Genomic DNA, 20,858 nt, shown 5'->3' on the forward strand with positions numbered 1-20,858 from the left:
GGTAAATAATGCCACAGATGCCAGAGATGGGACAATGTGTGACACTAGGGACACAATGGTGACAGTGTCACTGTGAGGATGACAGTAGCAGTACTTTGTCTAGTCACTTGGCCGTCGGCCTGGCGATTTACAAGATCATTTATTAAACTTGTCGTCACTGTTTCCAATTTAGATCAATCTGTAGAGTTTCTCTAGGTCTGTGTTTTCCAGTCCTGGTCCTGGGGACCCATAGGGGGGCCCTAGCACTAACACACCTGATTCAAGTAATGAAAGCCTTGATGATTCGTTGAATCAAGTGTGTTAGTGCTAGTAATGAAAGCCTTGATGATGAGATGATTCGTTGAATCAAGTGTGTTAGTGTTCGTAATGAAAGCCTTGATGATTCGTTGAATCAAGTGTGTTAGTGCTCGTAATGAAAGCCTTGATGAGATGATTCGTTGACTCAAGTGTGTTAGTGCTCGTAATGTAAGCCTTGATGAGATGATTCGTTGAATCAAGTGTGTTAGTGCTAGTAATGAAAGCCTTGATGAAGAGATGATTTGTTGAATCAAGTGTGTTAGTGCTCGTAATGAAAGCCTTGATGATATGATTCATTGAATCAAGTGTGTTAGTGCTCGTAATGAAAGCCTTGATGAAGAGATGATTTGTTGAATCAAGTGTGTTAGTGCTCGTAATGAAAGCCTTGATGAAGAGATGATTCGTTGAATCAAGTGTGTTAGTGCTCGTAATGAAAGCCTTGATGAAGAGATGATTTGTTGAATCAAGTGTGTTAGTGCTCGTAATGAAAGCCTTGATGATGAGATAATTTGTTGAATCAAGTGTGTTAGTGCTCGTAATGAAAGCCTTGATGATATGATTCGTTGAATCAAGTGTGTTAGTGCTCGTAATGAAAGCCTTGATGATATGATTCGTTGAATCAAGTGTGTTAGTGCTAGTAATGAAAGCCTTGATGAGATGATTCGTTGAATCAAGTGTGTTAGTGCTCGTAATGAAAGCCTTGATGAGATGATTCGTTGAATCAAGTGTGTTAGTGCTAGTGTTAGTGTTAGTGCTAGTAATGAAAGCCTTGATGAGATGATTCGTTGAATCAAGTGTGTCATAATGAAAGCCTTGATGAGATGATTCGTTGAATCAAGTGTGTTAGTGCTCGTAATGAAAGCCTTGATGATATGATTCGTTGAATCAAGTGTGTTAGTGCTAGTAATGAAAGCCTTGATGAGATGATTCGTTGAATCAAGTGTGTTAGTGCTCGTAATGAAAGCCTTGATGAGATGATTCGTTGAATCAAGTGTGTTAGTGCTAGTGCTAGTGTTAGTGCTAGTAATGAAAGCCTTGATGAGATGATTCGTTGAATCAAGTGTGTCATAATGAAAGCCTTGATGAGATGATTCGTTGAATCAAGTGTGTTAGTGCTCGTAATGAAAGCCTTGATGATATGATTCGTTGAATCAAGTGTGTTAGTGCTAGTAATGAAAGCCTTACCACCGTTGAATCAAGTGTGTTAGTGCTAGGGTAACCACAACTTTTGGTGTGGCTATTGCAAATGGAATTAGTTGTTGTTGCTAACTTAATTGTCACTGTGTCTTATCAATCTGTGGAGTAGAGGCACATGTGTATGTGACTAAAAACGTTGATGTGAGTTATGTAGGTCCAGGTGGTGACATTGACTACATCAGTCATCTGAATCTATTCACCTCTCTCTCCACGTCTCTCTAGGATCTGAGTAGTCATGACGTCACATGGTGTATGTAGTCTGATCTGGAGGCTGAGAGAGGGATTTGGGTTGTAGACAGTAGTGTGTCTGTGTCATTGTGTCAGTAGAGGACAGTGTAGGGTTTTCACATCTACACATTTACACTTTCTTTCCTCATTCTTTGACAATAAGCCTGTGTTTACAGACCTATCTACCTGTTTTACAGGTCTGTAGTTTACTGTACTGTAGAAATGACTGTCTGTGATTTTAAGCCATTCTAGCCTTGGGGCTTTATCCCATAAAACACATGCACACACACACACACACACACACACACACACACACACACACACACACACACACACACACACACACACACACACACACACACACACAGATAAATTATGGCAAGAAGATCTCTTTGGCTGATTTAAACTGTCACAAAAGAATGCATTGTGAGAAGACATATCGCTGTGTTGGTCACTTGCCAGGGCCTCCTAGCTCAACCAACCGCCTCTAACGTCCCCCTGTCAGCTTGGCTTGTCCCGGGGTGGCCTCGCCTGCCTCCTGAGCTCACTGCTGCCTGCTTCTGCCGGTGCTGCCTCTACTCTGTAGCTGAGAGATCTTTCAACAAGGTTATATCACTGTGACCCTGGAACACTGCAATTAACGTGCAACAGGTGTGCTGTGCTCTCTGGGTTAGATATGGGAGAGATTCCTCAAGAAAACAACCATATGAGAGAGAGAGAGAGAGAGATCTGCCTGCGGAGGCTGGAGTGCTAACACACACCACTGCCTGGTCATGTGTTGCACATGGCGCTACACTTTAAACAACCCACCACTGAATTAAATTTGAGAGCTATTCCCCCCGAGCCTCCTCGTGCCCCCCATCTGGAGAGGTGAGAGACGGGGCCCTTGGTGAGGTTTTGGGAGATCTCTGTGTGTGTGTTTGCCCACAGATGGAATCCACATGTGTTCTATGGGTTAGTCTTGTTGTTAATGCTCAGTAGAGAGAGAGACACCATGGTACATCACTCCTGCTTCCTATTGTAAAACCCCCAGAGAGGAGAACTACCCGTCCCTTCACACAGTGTCCAGGTGTTTCTGGACGTAGTCTTCCAGACACCGTGTTTGTGTAGGTTGTCACTCTGTTGTACAGCCTATAGAGGGGCCTCTGTCAGACCCGTCCAGGAGCAGATACATGTCCTCAGTGATGGAGCAGACAGACCCTCCCTAGTCTCTATGATCTCAGCCCTGTCATGGCCCCCTACGTGGAGACTTCAGAGACCTTTTCAGACGCTCCATGGTTTGGAGACACACACATACACACTTCTTCTAGTTCAGGAATGTGTGTCTGGTTGGAACGCTGCTGGGTTGTAAATAATTCCCTATCTAGCGAGAGAGGGTTTGTGTCAACACATAGTCTTCTGGCTGCTTCTACCTTAATCCTGTCGTTTAACATCAAGCTCCAACGCACTGCCTCAAATTACAGCACACAGTGACATCCTGCCTCACTGCCTGTCTGTCTGTCTGCTTACCTGCCTGCCTGTCTGCCTGCAGTACATGTGTGTGTTTGTCTGTCCACAAGTCTGCTCTCCAGAGTGGGGCTAATGTGTGTGTCTGTGTGTGTGTGTGTGTCCGTGTGCAATCACTTACTGCATGCCTCACTCTGTATCGCTCTCTTTCACTCTGTCTCTCTCTGTCTCTCTCTGAGGTTTGAGGAGTGGGGAGGAGGTGGCTCCCTGTCTCGCTCTGTGTCTCGCTCCCTGTCTCGCTCTCTCTCCCTGTCTCACTCTCTGTCTCGCTCTCTGTCTCGCTCTCTGTCTCGCTCTCCATCTCTGCCTCGCTCTCTGTCTCGCTCTCTGTCTCTCTGTCTCTCTCTCGCTCTGTGTCTCGCTCTCTGTCTCTGTCTCGATCTCTTTCTCTGTCTCTTTCACTGTCTCGCTATCGCTCTTTGTCGAGCTCTCTTTCTCGTTCTAAGTCTGTCTCGTTCTCTGTCTCGCTCTCTGTCTCTGTCTCGTCTCACTCTCTGTCTCTCTTTCTGTCTCTCTCGCTCTTTGTCTTTGTCTCTGTCTCTTTCTCTGTCTCGATCTCTTTCTCTGTCTCGCTCTCTGTCTCGCTCTCTGTCTCGCTCTCTGTCTCTGTCTCTGTCTCGCTCCCTGTCTCGCTCTGTGTCTCGCTCCCTGTCTCGCTCTCTCTCCCTGTCTCGCTCTCTGTCTCTGTCTCACTCTCTGTCTCGCTCTCGCTCTCTGTCTCGCTTTCTGTCTCGCTCTCCCTCTCTGTCTAGCTCTCTGTCTCGCTCTCTGTCTCACTCTCCATCTCTGCCTTGCTCTCTGTCTCGCTCTAAGAGGTGGTTGTAAGGAAATTAGTGAGTGTACTAATGATTCCAGACCCCACAGGCCTTGAGCAGTGGGCTGTGTTCTGGGTCAGAAAGGAGAGGAGGGGGGAGAAAAGCACACTTTCCAGGCCTGCACAGTCTCTGTCAGACCTTAACAACAGCCCCCATTGCCCCAGGGCCTGATTGCTGGACCAGACCACAGCTTGACCCAGACACACTCCCCCTGCCTCACATAATAGACCATCCCAGCTGGATCAGACACACTCCCCCTCCATCTATAATGGACCGGCCCACGGGGTGGAGAGGGGCAATTATCACCAGTGATTGAATAAGCTTCCCCTGCCTGCACTTTTATAGACACACACACACACACACACACACACACACACACACACACACACACACACACACACACACACACACACACTCACCATCCTGTTGCCTTTCTGCCACTGCCCCAGACTTTATAACTTCCAAACCAGGCAGCCATTCGCCCCCCCCCCACACACACACCCTCCATACTTCCTCAACAGCTCTCTCTGCTCAATAAATGGCATTTGTGTGCTCTCAGTCCTTGTTGTAGGTAGATAGACAACTTCTCATTGAGGGACTCAAGTGTGAAGAGGACTCATGAGGAAGGAATGTGTTGAGGTTAACACTATCAACAGCCAAGTGTGCTTTCTGGAAACTTTGAATGCAATCATTCACAGGATGTTTCCTCATTCAGAAATGTGCCAAAAATGTTACCCTATGATACTTCTGGAGTGAACTGTCTGTTGACAAACTTGTATCATCTTGTTTCATATGGAAGTGTTAGTAGTCGTATTTCTGGTAGTATAGCAACTTAACTACTCTGTCATATAAACATTGAAGAGGAGTGAAATGGACGGTCAAACAATTAACCCTTAACTTACCCACTCAACAAGATTTCGCCTCCTGTTTCAATTCACTTTGACTGGGGCGGTGGTGGTGTCCCCTCTATCTGTAGACAACAGAACAAATACATTAACACACACACTGTATTTGTGACTGACCAATCATCTTGACCGTTGAGGTGTGGTCAGAACCCACAGACTAGCTCTTGTAGTTAAGGTAGGTACAGTAGTTTAACTCACCTCTTTTGGGGATTGTTTTAGTTATGGTTGACCAGACCTTTTTTCTCCACACCACCCCACAACAACACCCATCTCCTTCCCTCCCAGCTCCAGTCCTGCTCTCCACATCACCCCACAACAACCCCCATCTCCTTCCCTCCCAGCTCCAGTCCTGCTCTCCACATCACCCCACAACAACCCCCATCTCCTTCCCTCCCAGCTCCAGTCCTGCTCTCCACATCACCCGACAACAACCCCCATCTCCTTCCCTCCCAGCTCAAGTCCTGCTCTCCACAACACCCCACAACAACGCCCATCTCCTTCCCTCCCAGCTCCAGTCCTGCTCTCCACATCACCCAACAACAACCCCCATCTCCTTCCCTCCCAGCTCAAGTCCTGCTCTCCACACCACCCCACAACAACCCCATCTCCTTCCCTCCCAGCTCCAGTCCTGCTCTCCACATCACCCCACAACAACCCCCATCTCATTCCCTCCCAGCTCCAGTCCTGCTCTCCACATCACCCCACAACAACACCCATCTCCTTCCCTCCCAGCTCCAGTCCTGCTCTCCACATCACCCCACAACAACCCCCATCTCCTTCCCTCTCAGCTCCAGTCCTGCTCTCCACACCACCCCACAACAACCCCCATCTCCTTCCCTCTCAGCTCCAGTCCTGCTCTCCACACCACCCCACAACAACCCCCATCTCCTTCCATCCTAGCTCCAGTCCTGCTCTCCACACCACCCCACAACAACCCCCATCTCCTTCCCTCCCAGCTCCAGTCCTGCTCTCCACATCACCCCACAACAACCCCCATCTCCTTCCCTCCCAGCTCCAGTCCTGCTCTCCACACCACCCCACAACAACCCCCATCTCCTTCCCTCCCAGCTCCAGTCCTGCTCTCCACATCACCCCACAACAACCCCCATCTCCTTCCCTCCCAGCTCCAGTCCTGCTCTCCACATCACCCCACAACAACCCCCATCTCCTTCCCTCCCAGCTCCAGTCCTGCTCTCCACACCACTCCACAAGCTGAACAGGAAGTGGTGTTGTTTTAACGTGATGCATTCCAGCGCCGTATGGGAGGGGTGCTAGGAGGAAGGTAGGGAGCGTGCTGAGCGGCAGCAGGCCGTGTGGCGTATGAGGCGTTCTGGCACGGGGAGCGAGAGGATGAACGACCGAACCAGACAACGATAGAATGACAGGAAGTGAGTGAGGGAGGAAGGAAAAGGAGAGCAAGAAGGCAGGCTGTCTTCTGTCTGTCAGCTCCCTGAACTGCTGGCCATCGTATCAGGCCGTGTGTGGAAGAAGTGACGTGGGCATAAACCAGCATTACAGTGGATGTTTTCTACCAGTATGTTGGTGTGTTTATGACTGGCAGGGTATCATGGTAGGACAGTAGTTTAACACAGCTACAGTACTTAGTGAGTGAAGGCAGGGTATCATAGTAGGACAGTAGTTTAACACAGCTACAGTACTTAGTGAGTGAAGGCAGGGTATCATGGTAGGACAGTAGTTTAACACAGCTACAGTTCTTAGTGAGTGAAGGCAGGGTATCATGGTAGGACAGTAGTTTAACGCAGCTACAGTACTTAGTGAGTGAAGGCAGGGTATCATGGTAGGACAGTAGTTTAACACAGCTACAGTACTTAGTGAGTGAAGGCAGGGTATCATGGTAGGACAGTAGTTTAAGACAGCTACAGTTCTTAGTGAGTGAAGGCAGGGTATCATGGTAGGACAGTAGTTTAACACAGCTACAGTACTTAGTGAGTGAAGGCAGGGTATCATAGTAGGACAGTAGTTTAACACAGTTACAGTACTTAGTGAGTGAAGGCAGGGTATCATGGTAGGACAGTAGTTTAACACAGCTACAGTTCTTAGTGAGTGAAGGCAGGGTATCATGGTAGGACAGTAGTTTAACACAGCTACAGTACTTAGTGAGTGAAGGCAGGGTATCATGGTAGGACAGTAGTTTAACACAGCTACAGTTCTTAGTGAGTGAAGGCAGGGTATCATGGTAGGACAGTAGTTTAACGCAGCTACAGTACTTAGTGAGTGAAGGCAGGGTATCATGGTAGGACAGTAGTTTAACCCAGCTACAGTACTTAGTGAGTGAAGGCAGGGTATCATGGTAGGACAGTAGTTTAACACAGCTACAGTACTTAGGCTCTAACCACATACTGCACCTGTAGCATCAGAAGACCAAGGTTAAGGAAGTGCCACATATGTGTGTGTTAACAGAGCTGCTGTCTCTGTCTGTGGTTCAATGTGTGTGTGTGTTCTTTACAGGGTTCTGTGTGAACCAGGTTATAACCTATGTATTTAGATGGCTGTGCAGTGACTGCTGATGTGTGACTTTGAACAGTAGATTTGACCCCCTGCCTGACACATATTACTGTGAGCCTCTCAAAGTACACAGTGTAACTGTAATTCATACAGATGTTTGATGCTCTTCCAAAGCCAAACCAGTAAAGTGACACTGACAGAACGGCGTTATAAACCTGTTTGTGCAATTAATGAGTGTACCTGTGTTTCTTTGTGCTCTTGTCAGCCACTCATAAGTATCACACACACTATACCGTCTCAGCTGATCGTATCGGGCTGTGTGTGTGTGACGCCAGAGACTGACTGTTGACAACAACATTGCTGTCAGCATCAAAAGGACACAACAGCTCCAATAACACATTTTCATCATAACGCTCCTCAGGCGACAGCGCTGATGGAAGGGCAGCCTGTTTGTGTGTGTCTGTCTTTTCATGTTGACTTCTAACGTAATTGCTTAGAGACAAACTCTATGTCCACTTCATGAGTTCATCACAAACCCTGTGTTTTGTGTTGTTCTCCATCAGACCTGGGTTCATTTAAAATACTGTATCTGTGTTTTGATTTGCCTGTTGGAATGGAACCAATAGAAAAGTATTGAAATGGCAAACTGCAAGCCCCTCCCACCTGGCCCTCCAGGCAGGCTAAAGCAAATGCTCAAAGTATTTGAACGATTTTGAATAGTATTTGAATCCAAGTCCAACTGGATTGAACCAAACTGCTTGATATAGAGGTGACTGGTGCTGAGAGTCGTTAGACCCTGGGGCTTCCTCAACAACATATTCAGAAAAACAAGTTGTTTTTCTCCAGTATCCTTGTACCACAGTCATGCAGAAACCTTGTCATCCAGAAACCTCGTCATTCAGCCAAGCGTTCATAAAGGTGTGACACAAGGAGATGTTTCCAAGAGCACACAGTCTAACCAGAGAACACTTCAGCAACACCAGAGACTACACTGTATACACCAACACCAGAGAACACTTCAGCAACACCAGAGACTACACTGCACACAGTCTAACCAGAGAACACTTCAGCAACACCAGAGACTACACTGTATACACCAACACCAGAGACTACACTGTATACACCAACACCAGAGAACACTTCAGCAACACCAGAGACTACACTGTATACACCAACACCAGAGACTACACTGTATACACCAACACCAGAGACAATACTGTTTACACCAACACCAGAGACTACACTGTATACACCAACACCAGAGACTACACAGTATACACCAACACCAGAGACTACACTGTACAGTATACACCAACAAAAGAGACTACACTGTACGGTATACACCAACACCAGAGACTACACTGTACGGTATACACCAACACCAGAGACTACACTGTACTGTATACACCAACAACAGAGACTACACTGTACTGTATACACCAACACCAGAGACTACACTGTATACACCAACACCAGAGACTACACTATACTGTATACACCAACACCAGAGACTACACTGTACAGTATACACCAACACCAGAGACTACACTGTACAGTATACACCAACACCAGAGACTACACTGTACAGTATACACCAACACCAGAGACTACACTACACACACCAACACCAGAGACTACACTGTATACACAAACAGAGACTACACTGTATAGACCAACACCAGAGACTACACTGTACAGTATACACCAACACCAGAGACTACACTGTACGGTATTCACCAACACCAGATACTACACTGTACTGTATACACCAACACCAGAGACTACACTGTACGGTATACACCAACACCAGATACTACACTGTACTGTATACACCAACACCAGAGACTACACTGTACTGTATACACCAACACCAGAGACTACACTGTACAGTATACACCAACACCAGAGACTACACTGTACAGTATACACCAACACCAGAGACTACACTGTACTGTATACACCAACACCAGAGACTACACTGTACTGTATACACCAACACCAGAGACTACACTGTACTGTATACACCAACACCAGATACTACACTGTACTGTATACACCAACACCAGAGACTACACTGTATACACCAACACCAGAGACTACACTGTACTGTATACACCAACACCAGAGACTACACTGTATACACCAACACCAGAGACTACACTGTATACACCAACTCTGACTCATCTCTGTTAGGCCGTATATCACTGCTAGGCCGTGTAGGTCATCTCTGTTAGGCCGTATATCACTGCTAGGCCGTGTAGGTCATCTCTGCTGACCTCAACACAGAGTCCTGTGGTTCTGGTCTGGGTGATACCGGCCTCAAGATTAAATATTTACCATCTAAAAATAGGAGTACAGCCCTGAAAACAGATGTACTCAACAACTCAGAATAGACACATTGAGGCTAAATCAATCTTTGAAGTCTCTGTCCAACTCTAACCCATCACCACTTCACTCTCCATCTCATCTCTAACCCATCACCACTTCACTCTCCATCTCATCTCTAACCCATCACCACTTCACTCTCCATCTCTAACCCATCACCTCTTTACTCTCCATCTCATCTCTAACCCATCACCACTTCACTCTCCATCTCATCTCTAACCCATCACCACTTCACTCTCCATCTCTAACCCATCACCTCTTTACTCTCCATCTCATCTCTAACCCATCACCACTTCACTCTCCATCTCATCTCTAACCCATCACCACTTCACTCTCCATCTCATCTCTAACCCATCACCTCTTTACTCTCCATCTCATCTCTAACCCATCACCACTTCACTCTCCATCTCATCTCTAACCCATCACCACTTCACTCTCCATCTCTAACCCATCACCTCTTTACTCTCCATCTCATCTCTAACCCATCACCACTTCACTCTCCATCTCATCTCTAACCCATCACCACTTCACTCTCCATCTCTAACCCATCACCTCTTTACTCTCCATCTCATCTCTAACCCATCACCACTTCACTCTCCATCTCATCTCTAACCCATCCTCTTCACTCTCCATCTCATCTCTAACCCATCACCACTTCACTCTCCATCTCATCTCCAACCCATCACCTCTTTACTCTCCATCTCTAACCCATCACCACTTCACTCTCCATCTCATCTCTAACCCATCACCTCTTCACTCTGCATCTCATCTCTAACCCATCACCTCTTCACTCTCCATCTCATCTCTAACCCATCACCTCTTCACTCTCCATCTCATCTCTAACCCATCACCTCTTCACTCTCCATCTCATCTCTAACCCATCACCTCTTCACTCTCCATCTCATCTCTAACCCATCACCTCTTCACTCTCCATCTCATCTCTAACCCATCACCTCTTCACTCTCCATCTCATCTCTAACCATCACCATTTCACTCTCCATCTCATCTCTAACCCATCACCTCTTCACTCTCCATCTCATCTCTAACCCATCACCACTTCACTCTCCATCTCTAACCCATCACCTCTTTACTCTCCATCTCATCTCTAACCCATCACCACTTCACTCTCCATCTCATCTCTAACCCATCACCTCTTCACTCTCCATCTCATCTCTAACCCATCACCTCTTCACTCTCCATCTCATCTCTAACCCATCACCTCTTCACTCTCCATCTCATCTCTAACCCATCACCACTTCACTCTCCATCTCTAACCCATCACCACTTCACTCTTCATCTCATCTCTAACCCATCACCACTTCACTATCCATCTCTAACCCATCACCTCTTCACTCTCCATCTCTAACCCATCACCTCTTCACTCTCCATCTCTAACCCATCACCTCTTCACTCTCCATCTCTAACCCATCACCACTTCACTCTCCATCTCTAACCCATCACCACTTCACTCTCCATCTCATCTCTAACCCATCACCACTTCACTCTCCATCTCATGTCTAACCCATCACCTCTTCACTCTCCATCTCATCTCTGACCCATCACCACTTCACTCTCCATCTCTAACCCATCCTCTTCACTCTCCATCTCTAACCCATCACCACTTCACTCTCCATCTCTAACCCATCACCTCTTCACTCTCCATCTCTAACCCATCACCTCTTCACTCTCCATCTCTAACCCATCACCACTTCACTCTCCATCTCTAACCCATCACCACTTCACTCTCCATCTCATCTCTAACCCATCACCACTTCACTCTCCATCTCTAACCCATCACCCTCTTCACTCTCCATCTCTAACCCATCACCTCTTCACTCTCCATATCTAACCCATCACCACTTCACTCTCCATCTCATCTCTAACCCATCACCACTTCACTCTCCATCTCATCTCTAACCCATCACCACTTCACTCTCCATCTCTAACCCATCCTCTTCACTCTCCATCTCTAACCCATCACCACTTCACTCTCCATCTCTAACCCATCACCTCTTCACTCTCCATCTCTAACCCATCACCTCTTCACTCTCCATCTCTAACCCATCACCACTTCACTCTCCATCTCTAACCCATCACCACTTCACTCTCCATCTCATCTCTAACCCATCACCACTTCACTCTCCATCTCTAACCCATCACCTCTTCACTCTCCATCTCTAACCCATCACCTCTTCACTCTCCATATCTAACCCATCACCTCTTCACTCTCCATATCTAACCCATCACCACTTCACTCTCCATCTCATCTCTAACCCATCACCACTTCACTCTCCATCTCTAACCCATCACCTCTTCACTCTCCATCTCTAACCTATCACCTCTTCACTCTCCATCTCTAACCCATCACCACTTCACTCTCCATCTCTAACCCATCACCTCTTCACTCTCCATCTCTAACCCATCACCTCTTCACTCTCCATCTCTAACCCATCACCTCTTCACTCTCCATCTCTAACCCATCACCTCTTCACTCTCCATCTCTAACCCATCACCTCTTCACTCTCCATCTCTAACCCATCACCACTTCACTCTCCATCTCTAACCCATCACCTCTTCACTCTCCATCTCTAACCCATCACCTCTTCACTCTCCATCTCTAACCCATCACCTCTTCACTCTCCATCTCTAACCCATCACCTCTTCACTCTCCATCTCTAACCCATCACCTCTTCACTCTCCATCTCTAACCCATCACCCTCTTCACTCTCCATCTCTAACCCATCACCTCTTCACTCTCCATCTCTAACCCATCACCTCTTCACTCTCCATCTCTAACCCATCACCTCTTCACTCTCCATCTCCAACCCATCACCTCTTTACTCTCCATCTCATGTCTAACCCATCACCTCTTCACTCTCCATCTCATGCCAAACCCATCACCTCTTCACTCTCCATCTCTGACCCATCACCACTTCACTCTCCATCTCTGACCCATCACCACTTCACTCTCCATCTCATCTCTGACCCATCACCTCTTCACTCTCCATCATCTCTAACCCATCTCTCTCCCTTTCTTGACTGTCTCTCTCTCGAATTTCCTCCTACTCCTTCTGTCTCTTTCTGTTTCTCTCCTTAGTCCTCCACCCGATCTCTCTCTACCTCTCTCTCTCTCTCTCTCTCTCTCTCTCTCTCTCTCTCTCTCTCTCTCTCTCTCTCTCTCTCTCTCTCTGTTAGATTTTTCAATAGTCACCCTTAGGACTTCTAAGATTCTTAGAAAGAGTCTTCTGCTGATTTAATATGTGACCTGACTCGTCCTGACTTGTATTACAATCACACCTGGGTCATGTTCATTAGGGCACAGCATAGCAAAATATTTAGAAATGGAGAATGGAAACAAGAGTTTCTTAATGGACAAACTCTGATAGAACTTCCCAGTTTTGTCTTCAGTTTCGTGCCTTGTGAATACGACCACGTTTTACTGACGTTGATCCTATAATACGGTTGAAGTTTAGTTTTACACACACACACTTCTCTGTGCGCATGGTAGCTGATAACGCTGCTATTAGCAGTGACTGAAATAGACCCTGGGGAAACGAGGGGCCAAGGACCTCAAACATACAGTGACTCAACCAGAGCTGGTGTGTATGTGTTTATGGTAAACGTGCGCGTGTGTGTGCGTGCGTGTGTGTGTGTACTAGTCAGCACTTCCTGTGATTTCAGTTGTGCCTACTGACCCTAAGGCAGACACAGTAGCAGCAGCAGCACATCAGCTCACCATTCCCCTAATCATTACTCTTTAACTTATCATTAAATCTATTTGTGGGTAAACGTTACGAGTTAATGTTCATCTGACCATTTGTTTCTTTAGTTGAACTTCCATTAGTCATTAATAGCCAATGATTAAATATCTGACCCTCCAGTCAAGGTGTAAGGCTGGGGTCACACTAAGTATGAGTGTTCTTTGTGTGTGCAGGCCTCGTCACTGTTTGTAGTGACCGTTGCAGTCCCTTCTCTCTTAATCTATTTCTCTCTCTTCCCCTCCTCTCTTCCCCTCCTCTCTCCCCCTCCTCTCTCCCCCCCTCTCTTCCTCCTCTCTTCCCCTCCTCTCTCCCCCTCTCTCCCTCCTCTCTCCCCCTCTCTTCCTCCTCTCTTTCCCTCCTCTCTCCCCCCTCTCTTCCTCCTCTCTCCCCCCTCTCTTCCTCCTCTCTCTCCTCCTCTCTCCCCCCTCTCTTCCCCTCCTCTCTCCCCCCTCTCTTCCTCCTCTCTCCCCCCTCTCTCCCTCCTCTCTCCCCTCCTCTCTCCCCCCTCTCTTCCTCCTCTCTTCTCCTCCTCTCTCCCCCCTCTCTCCCCCCTCTCTTCCTCCTCTCTTCCTCCTCTCTTCCCCTCCTCTCTCCCCCCTCTCTTCCTCCTCTCTTCCCCTCCTCTCTCCCTCCTCTCTCCCTCCTCTCTCCCCTCCTCTCTTCCCCTCCTCTCTCCCCCCTCTCTTCCTCCTCTCTTCCCTCCCTCTCTCCCCCTCTCTCCCCCCTCTCTCCCCCCTCTCTTCCTCCTCTCTTCCTCCTCTCTTCCCCTCCTCTCTTCCCCTCCTCTCTCCCCCCTCTCTTCCCCTCCTCTCTTCCCCTCCTCTCTTCCCCTCCTCTCTCCCCCCTCTCTTCCTCCTCTCTTCCCCCTCCTCTCTCCCTCCTCTCTTCCCCTCCTCTCTTCCCCTCCTCTCTTCCTCCTCTCTTCCCCTCCTCTCTCCCCCCTCTCTTCCTCCTCTCTTCCCCTCCTCTCTTCCCCCCCCTCTCTCCCTCCTCTCTTCCCCTCCTCTCTTCCCCTCCTCTCTTCCTCCTCTCTTCCCCTCCTCTCTCCCCCCTCTCTTCCTCCTCTCTTCCTCCTCTCTTCCCCTCCTCTCTCCCCCCTCTCTCCCTCCTCTCTTCCCCTCCTCTCTCCCCCCTCTCTTCCCCTCTCTCATTCCCTCTCCCTGAATTCCCCCACCTTTAAGTTTCTCCGGCCACTACCATTTTAGCCTGGGTGGGTACCAGTCTGTATGTGTCATCATGCCAAACATGACAAGGAGTTGATAGCATGATATGATAGCACCAACAGATCAGGGACAAAGCTACTACTCTCCATCCCTCTTTGACCATCCAAATCTCTCTCCCCTTCCTCTACCCCCCCCCCCCCCCCCCCCCCCACGCACACACACACACACACACTCTCTCTCTCTTCCCATCTCTCTGGTTCAAGGCTCATTTGCTAATGACAGTGTTGGCCCGAGGTAATTACAACCTTAGATTAAGAGTCGTTTATCTTTTTTTACGGCCTCACTGAAACATGGCAATTTGCGGTGGCTCTCTGGGATGTGCTCGCTCTCTCTCTCTCCCTCCCCCTTGTCCTCTCTCTCATTCCCGCTCTTGCCTTTTCTCTCTGGCCCCAGTTCTCACTTTTGGTTAGTGGCCGGTTTTCAGATTTTTGCCATTTTCCAGACCGAGCGAGAAAGAGGGAACGAGAGAGGAGAAAGAGGGAACGAGAGAGGAGGAGAAATAGGTTGATTCCAATCCAAAGGCTGAGAGGGCAGTTTCTGAATCTGAACGTCTGTCTTTCCAACTGTAATTCAGTCTTTCAGGGGGCACATCTGTCTCGGAGCCCCATCTCTCCTCTTCAAACGCGAATTCTGAGCGTTGGCAAGAGGGAGTGTGTGAGACAGGAGTTATTTGCGGTTTGCGTTCGGCTCAAGCCGGGCTCCGCTTGTAGCCTTTGCGTGCTCGTGTATATTTATACAGAGTTTTTGAAGTGGTTCTTTGGAACGCATCATTTGGCTGGAACGGCTTGAGTCTTCTTCAATTTGGCTTGGCGGGCAAACACCGTGAGGGGATCGGTTTGCTTTTCGCATACCGCCGGGTCAGCATTGATGTGCGAGGCCCTTTGAAGAGATTAAAGCCAGGGGCTTTCTTTAAGCGCCCTGCCCAAGAAAGCTGCTCTAACTCTGGGACGTCAACAGTGGCTCGCCCTGTGTATTGTGGAACACCTGATTCTGGTGGTGGGATTGAGGCCTACATTGAACTCATTGTGACACTGTGACTGTAGCTAAGATCCAAATAAACACACATACACACACAACCAAATGTGTGTGTGTGTGTAGGCACAAACACACTCCAAACATGCTGATTGTAACACATACACTCCGACACACACCCCCTTGCTAATTGGGATGCACGCTTGCTTTCACACGGTTTCACTAATACAAAACACACATAGGCACACACACAAAAACACACACAGGTTTCTTATGCCTTGCCAGCTCCAACTCCCTGCCTGCTGTGTGACTGCCCTGCTCCCATCCTCTCCCCCCCTCACCAGGCCTCCTCGCCTCGCCACCTGACTTTTAACACCCTAATCCGTTGTTGCAGAGGGTGGAAGGCCCTCCACCCTAATCCCTGGTTGTAAAGGGTGGAGGGCCTCAGACGACCACTCCTAATTGAGTATAAAAGGGGGGCTACTGGCTGGAGAACACTGTGTGATATGAAATTCCTTTGCTCTTAGAGACCAGAGGAGCAGAGCAGTTGCCTGGTCCTAGGTAGGTGTGCACGTGTCCGTGTGTGAGAGTTTGGACAGTACAGCAGGAAAATGCTGGTGGGTTGTTATTCTGACACTGGTAGACTGAGACTTGTCATCACACTTCTTCTAAATAGATTAATGGCAGTTTTCCAATTACCCTGAAGCAGAGATTAAACCCTGGTGTGGTCACATGTCTGAAACAAATGCCAAGAGTGGCTTTCCCTCCAGGGGTAATGTGTGTGACTACCTGTCTGTCCCTCCAGGGGTAATGTGTGTGTGACTACCTGTCCGACCCTCCAGGGGTAATGTGTGTGACTACCTGTCTGTCCCTCCAGGGGTAATGTGTGTGACTACCTGTCTGTCCCTCCAGGGGTAATGTGTGTGTGACTACCTGTCTGTCCCTCCAGGGGTAATGTGTGTGTGTGACTACCTGTCTGTCCCTCCAGGGGTAATGTATGTGTGACTACCTGTCTGTCCCTCGAGGGGTAATGTGTGTGTGGCTACCTGTTTGTGGTTCGGTTGGTGGGTGCTTGTTTGTGTGTATGTGTGCGTGCCTGCATGATTATGCACAGAGTGTGTGTGAGCAGGAGAAGAGGGGGCCAGCCTCTCTCTCTGACAGGAGACATGTGTTTAATTATTTTAATGGTGTTAAATAGCCGAGCCCCCCCAGGGTCCCCCTGACCAGGCCTCACCTCCACGAGCAGCCAGTCACAAGAGGGGTCCCAGGGCCACTGGGTTATCCACCCGGTCAGTGTGTGTGTGTTTTACGTTAATACCCTCAACAAACGGACACATGGACATAAACTTAGACCCATACACACATCTATACACAAGTGCTCCTAGTCTAAATCTAGGGTCTTGGCAGTGTTGAGGTTAAACAATCTCAGTGATTCCATCGTCCCTGTCATCTCAGTCAAGTATCTCTCTCTGTCTCTGTCTCTCTCTCTCTCTCTCTCCCTCAATCTCTCTCTCCTTTTCTTTTCTTTTTCATGGCCTGATAATTCCTACCATCTCCCCGCCACCGTCTCTGTCCCGTCCAGAAAGCCTCTCAGCACTGAGAAGTGACAGGGTCTTCTCTTGTGCCAAGTAGTCAATGCTCAAATACTGAGACACACAGCAGAGGAGATAGTACCTACCACAGGAGGCTGTTGAGGGGAGGACGGCTCATAATAATGTCTGGAATTACGTGGAGTGGTGAATGGAAATGGTATGGAAACCATGTAAATTCAATTTATTCCATTGCAGCCATTACTATGAGCCCGTCCTCCCCAAATAAGGTGCCACCAGCCACCTGTGGCACCCACGAAACACAAATAGAAAGGAGACAGACCACATAGTGATCCAGTCTGAACTGTGTCTCTGTATCTGTCATTATAGTGACACACTTCCCCCTGTCTTCTCATGACCATAGTGGTCCAGTCTGAACTGTGTCTCTGTTACTGTGTCTGTCATTATAGTGACACACTTCCCCCTGTCTTCTCATGACCATAGGGGTCCAGTCTGAACTGTGTCTCTGTTACTGTGTCTGTCATTATAGTGACACACTTCCCCCTGTCTTCTCATGACCATAGGGGTCCAGTCTGAACTGTGTCTCTGTTACTGTGTCTGTCATTATAGTGACACACTTCCCCCTGTCTTCTCATGACCATAGGGGTCCAGTCTGAACTGTGTCTCTGTTACTGTGTCTGTCATTATAGTGACACACTTCCCCCTGTCTTCTCATGACCATAGGGGTCCAGTCTGAACTGTGTCTCTGTTACTGTGTCTGTCATTATAGTGACACACTTCCCCCGGTCTTCTCATGACCATAGGGGTCCAGTCTGAACTGTGTCTCTGTTACTGTGTCTGTCATTATAGTGACACACTTCCCCCTGTCTTCTCATGACCATAGTGGTCCAGTCTGAACTGTGTCTCTGTTACTGTGTCTGTCATTATAGTGACAGTCTTGTCATGACCATAGGGGTCCAGTCTGAACTGTGTCTCTGTTACTGTGTCTGTCATTATAGTGACAGTCTTGTCATGACCATAGGGGTCCAGTCTGAACTGTGTCTCTGTTACTGTGTCTGTCATTATAGTGACAGTCTTGTCATGACCTATGCATGGCAGGGACAACGTTTTGTACACATGGCCCTTGGTAGTCCATGAAACATTCACTGTCTACTGTATAGCACACACACATACGAATAGCCACACTTCTGTTCAAGCCAACGTCAGTCTGTCTGGCTAATATGTAGCCTGGGTGAGAGGTCTGCAGCTATAGGCTACATACAGTACTTGACTGTGTAATGACAGCTTCATCTCTCCTTTCAAAACACATAGGGCGGAAATAGTCCCCCGTGAAGATGATCCTCGCACGAAGGGTTATTGGAGTAGTTTACCCCGCCATTTGTTGGGCCCGCAGTGAAAGATTAAGCGATTTTCCGTGCCTGTGTGCGGGCGCGCAGAGCCAGCAGATGGATCTCGCTCAGAAATAAGACTGTTGCTACGTACCTCAATATTCAAATGTTTGGAAAATTGTAGCGGTTCGACTTGGCGAGATAACATGAACAGCCCCCCGTGCGGTCATCTGGATGTTGTTTGGGAAAGGTGGGCTGGATACGTTTATTATGATCACTGTTAAAGTTTGTTGACACAAATAATAGGCCTTTTCATGATTTATCACATGTTTATGGTAGCATCTGGTTTATATCCATGTAGTTTGTTATTGGGAGGAATTGTTAGATATATAGACATATCCTATAGATTTGAGTAAAGTATCATGCGTATATCTGTTACGCATTTCAATTACGCATGGGATGTAGGCTTGTAGCAATGAGGAGATAACTGTTGGTGATTTATTTATATAATTCCCCTACATTTTAAACGTTTTAACAACTGTTTTCCTAGAGTTTTCTCCGACGTTATTCAGTGTCTGAGTAGTTTTAAGTTGAAAGGCAACTCGCATGATTTTACTGATGACTTTAGCAAACTCCGACGCACATGAATCATTAGACTGAAGATCAATAGCTGTTTGAAACCAGAACAAGTGTTTTCCAGATGTTCCAGGTGCTAATGGAAACGTTAATAACTGAGTACCTACCCTACAGGTGGGGAGGTAGATACTATTTGTATTGCTGCGCAGCAATAACCATCATGTTGAAATAAACACAGTCGAAATCAATTGCGCTAATACGGAACCAAAACTGGCAACTGGTTCGAACACTTGATCTTTTAATTGAAATTAATTGGTTATTTTGTCATGGGACTGCAGGTTCTCCAAATCAATGCGAGGTCCTTGCTGGCTGTTCAGCTGCAAATTCACAGCAAGCCCATGGATAATAACAGTTCATCTCGTTTTACCCGGTGTGACCAAACATATTTTCCCCCAGAACTAGACCAGCCTATACCATTAGCCTACCTTTGAACTCGTAGCGAACAGAGCAAATTAGACGCTTAGTTTTTGTATTTTGAAACCAGTTGTTTGTTGAACGTCCCTATCCTATAACCTATGCCGTGTGTGTTCTCATCTGGGCCGGTCCCCAGCACCAGCCGCACGTCGAAAACAGCTTCTCCCGGTGGTAAAAAAAAAGGACCGGCGCGGTCTAGACGCCAGCTCTGCCCAGCACAGCGTCCTGTGGTCAAACACTTAAGCAGCCTACTAGTTAGTGATAAAGTTACGATTGAAGTGTTTCCAGCTGTTGTTACGCACAGATTAGAGAAATGATGTGGCGTTTGACTTTCCTATACTGATTTGTTATCGCTCTTTTGGCTATGAGTGATTTTGAATATTTGTAAATTATGTGTAAATTATTGAATGTTTTTAAGTGATGTTGAATGTTTATGTTTAAATGATCCTCCGTTTGGTACAAATTCGAAGCTGACAGCCTGTTGTTTACAGCAGGTTGTAGGTCTTGTAGGGTTCTCATTCAGTGCGGTGAGAAGGTGTCTGGAATGGGTGAACATTTCACCTCTAGCCAACTCCTGTCATAGAACGTTAAAACAGCATAACGTAACAGGGGTGGGAGTGTGGAGTCTGTAGAAGGGTGGTGTGTACTAGTAAGCATATATATTTCTTAAAAACTAATGTCTCTTTATGAAGAATAATAATAATAATAAATCATACATTTTCAATGTAATAATGTTATTGAAAAAGCTTACCGGTTCTGTTCCCTGCGTGAAGTTTGAGTTGCGGCGCACTCAGAAATGTGTGCTACATAATATTTTTATCCAAGAGGACCCACGTAGAGCAAGTAAACAGTTGGAAATCCTTTCGTCGTCCGTGGTGCACTCTGTCAAAAGTCCCCGAAACTGTGCAGCAGCATAAAGTTATTCAGATACATTAAAACTCTTCAGCCACCGGTGTCTAGCGAGTGGTTGAAAGCTCCACGTCGAGGAATGCGCTTCAAGTGTCCGGCGAGAGCCCATAAGCTTCCCGACCCCAAGACAAAAGCGCTTTATTGGCGAATGGAACGGAGAGTTTTAACGAGAATGGGAGGGGCGACTCGAGGCGAGCTAGAACGCGACCCAGAGCGATCAAAACTCCACACTACTGTCTGCTGCAGGGGCCTGGAAAGCAGCGCTC

The 20,858-nt window shown here is 47.5% G+C and overlaps 2 protein-coding genes across 3 annotated transcripts in view; one reads left to right on the top strand and one right to left on the bottom strand.

Moving 5' to 3' along the window:
• Positions 1–20,749, bottom strand: part of LOC109884328 (vasorin-like) — a 45,394-nt gene extending 24,645 nt beyond the window's left edge. For both annotated transcript variants that reach the window (XM_031821687.1, XM_031821688.1), the window contains exons 1-2: positions 20,435–20,749; positions 4,946–5,013 (exon numbers count right to left, since the gene is read on the bottom strand). The gene's annotated coding sequence lies outside the window, so the exon portion shown is untranslated. The remainder of the gene's footprint in view (positions 1–4,945; positions 5,014–20,434) is intronic.
• The window catches only part of LOC109883976 (mitochondrial import inner membrane translocase subunit tim16), a 179,596-nt gene that overhangs the window by 80,790 nt on the left and 77,948 nt on the right, over positions 1–20,858 (top strand). The window lies entirely within an intron of this gene.

Source organism: Oncorhynchus kisutch, unplaced genomic scaffold (genome assembly GCF_002021735.2).
Source record: "Oncorhynchus kisutch isolate 150728-3 unplaced genomic scaffold, Okis_V2 scaffold4009, whole genome shotgun sequence".
Taxonomy (NCBI): domain Eukaryota; kingdom Metazoa; phylum Chordata; class Actinopteri; order Salmoniformes; family Salmonidae; genus Oncorhynchus; species Oncorhynchus kisutch.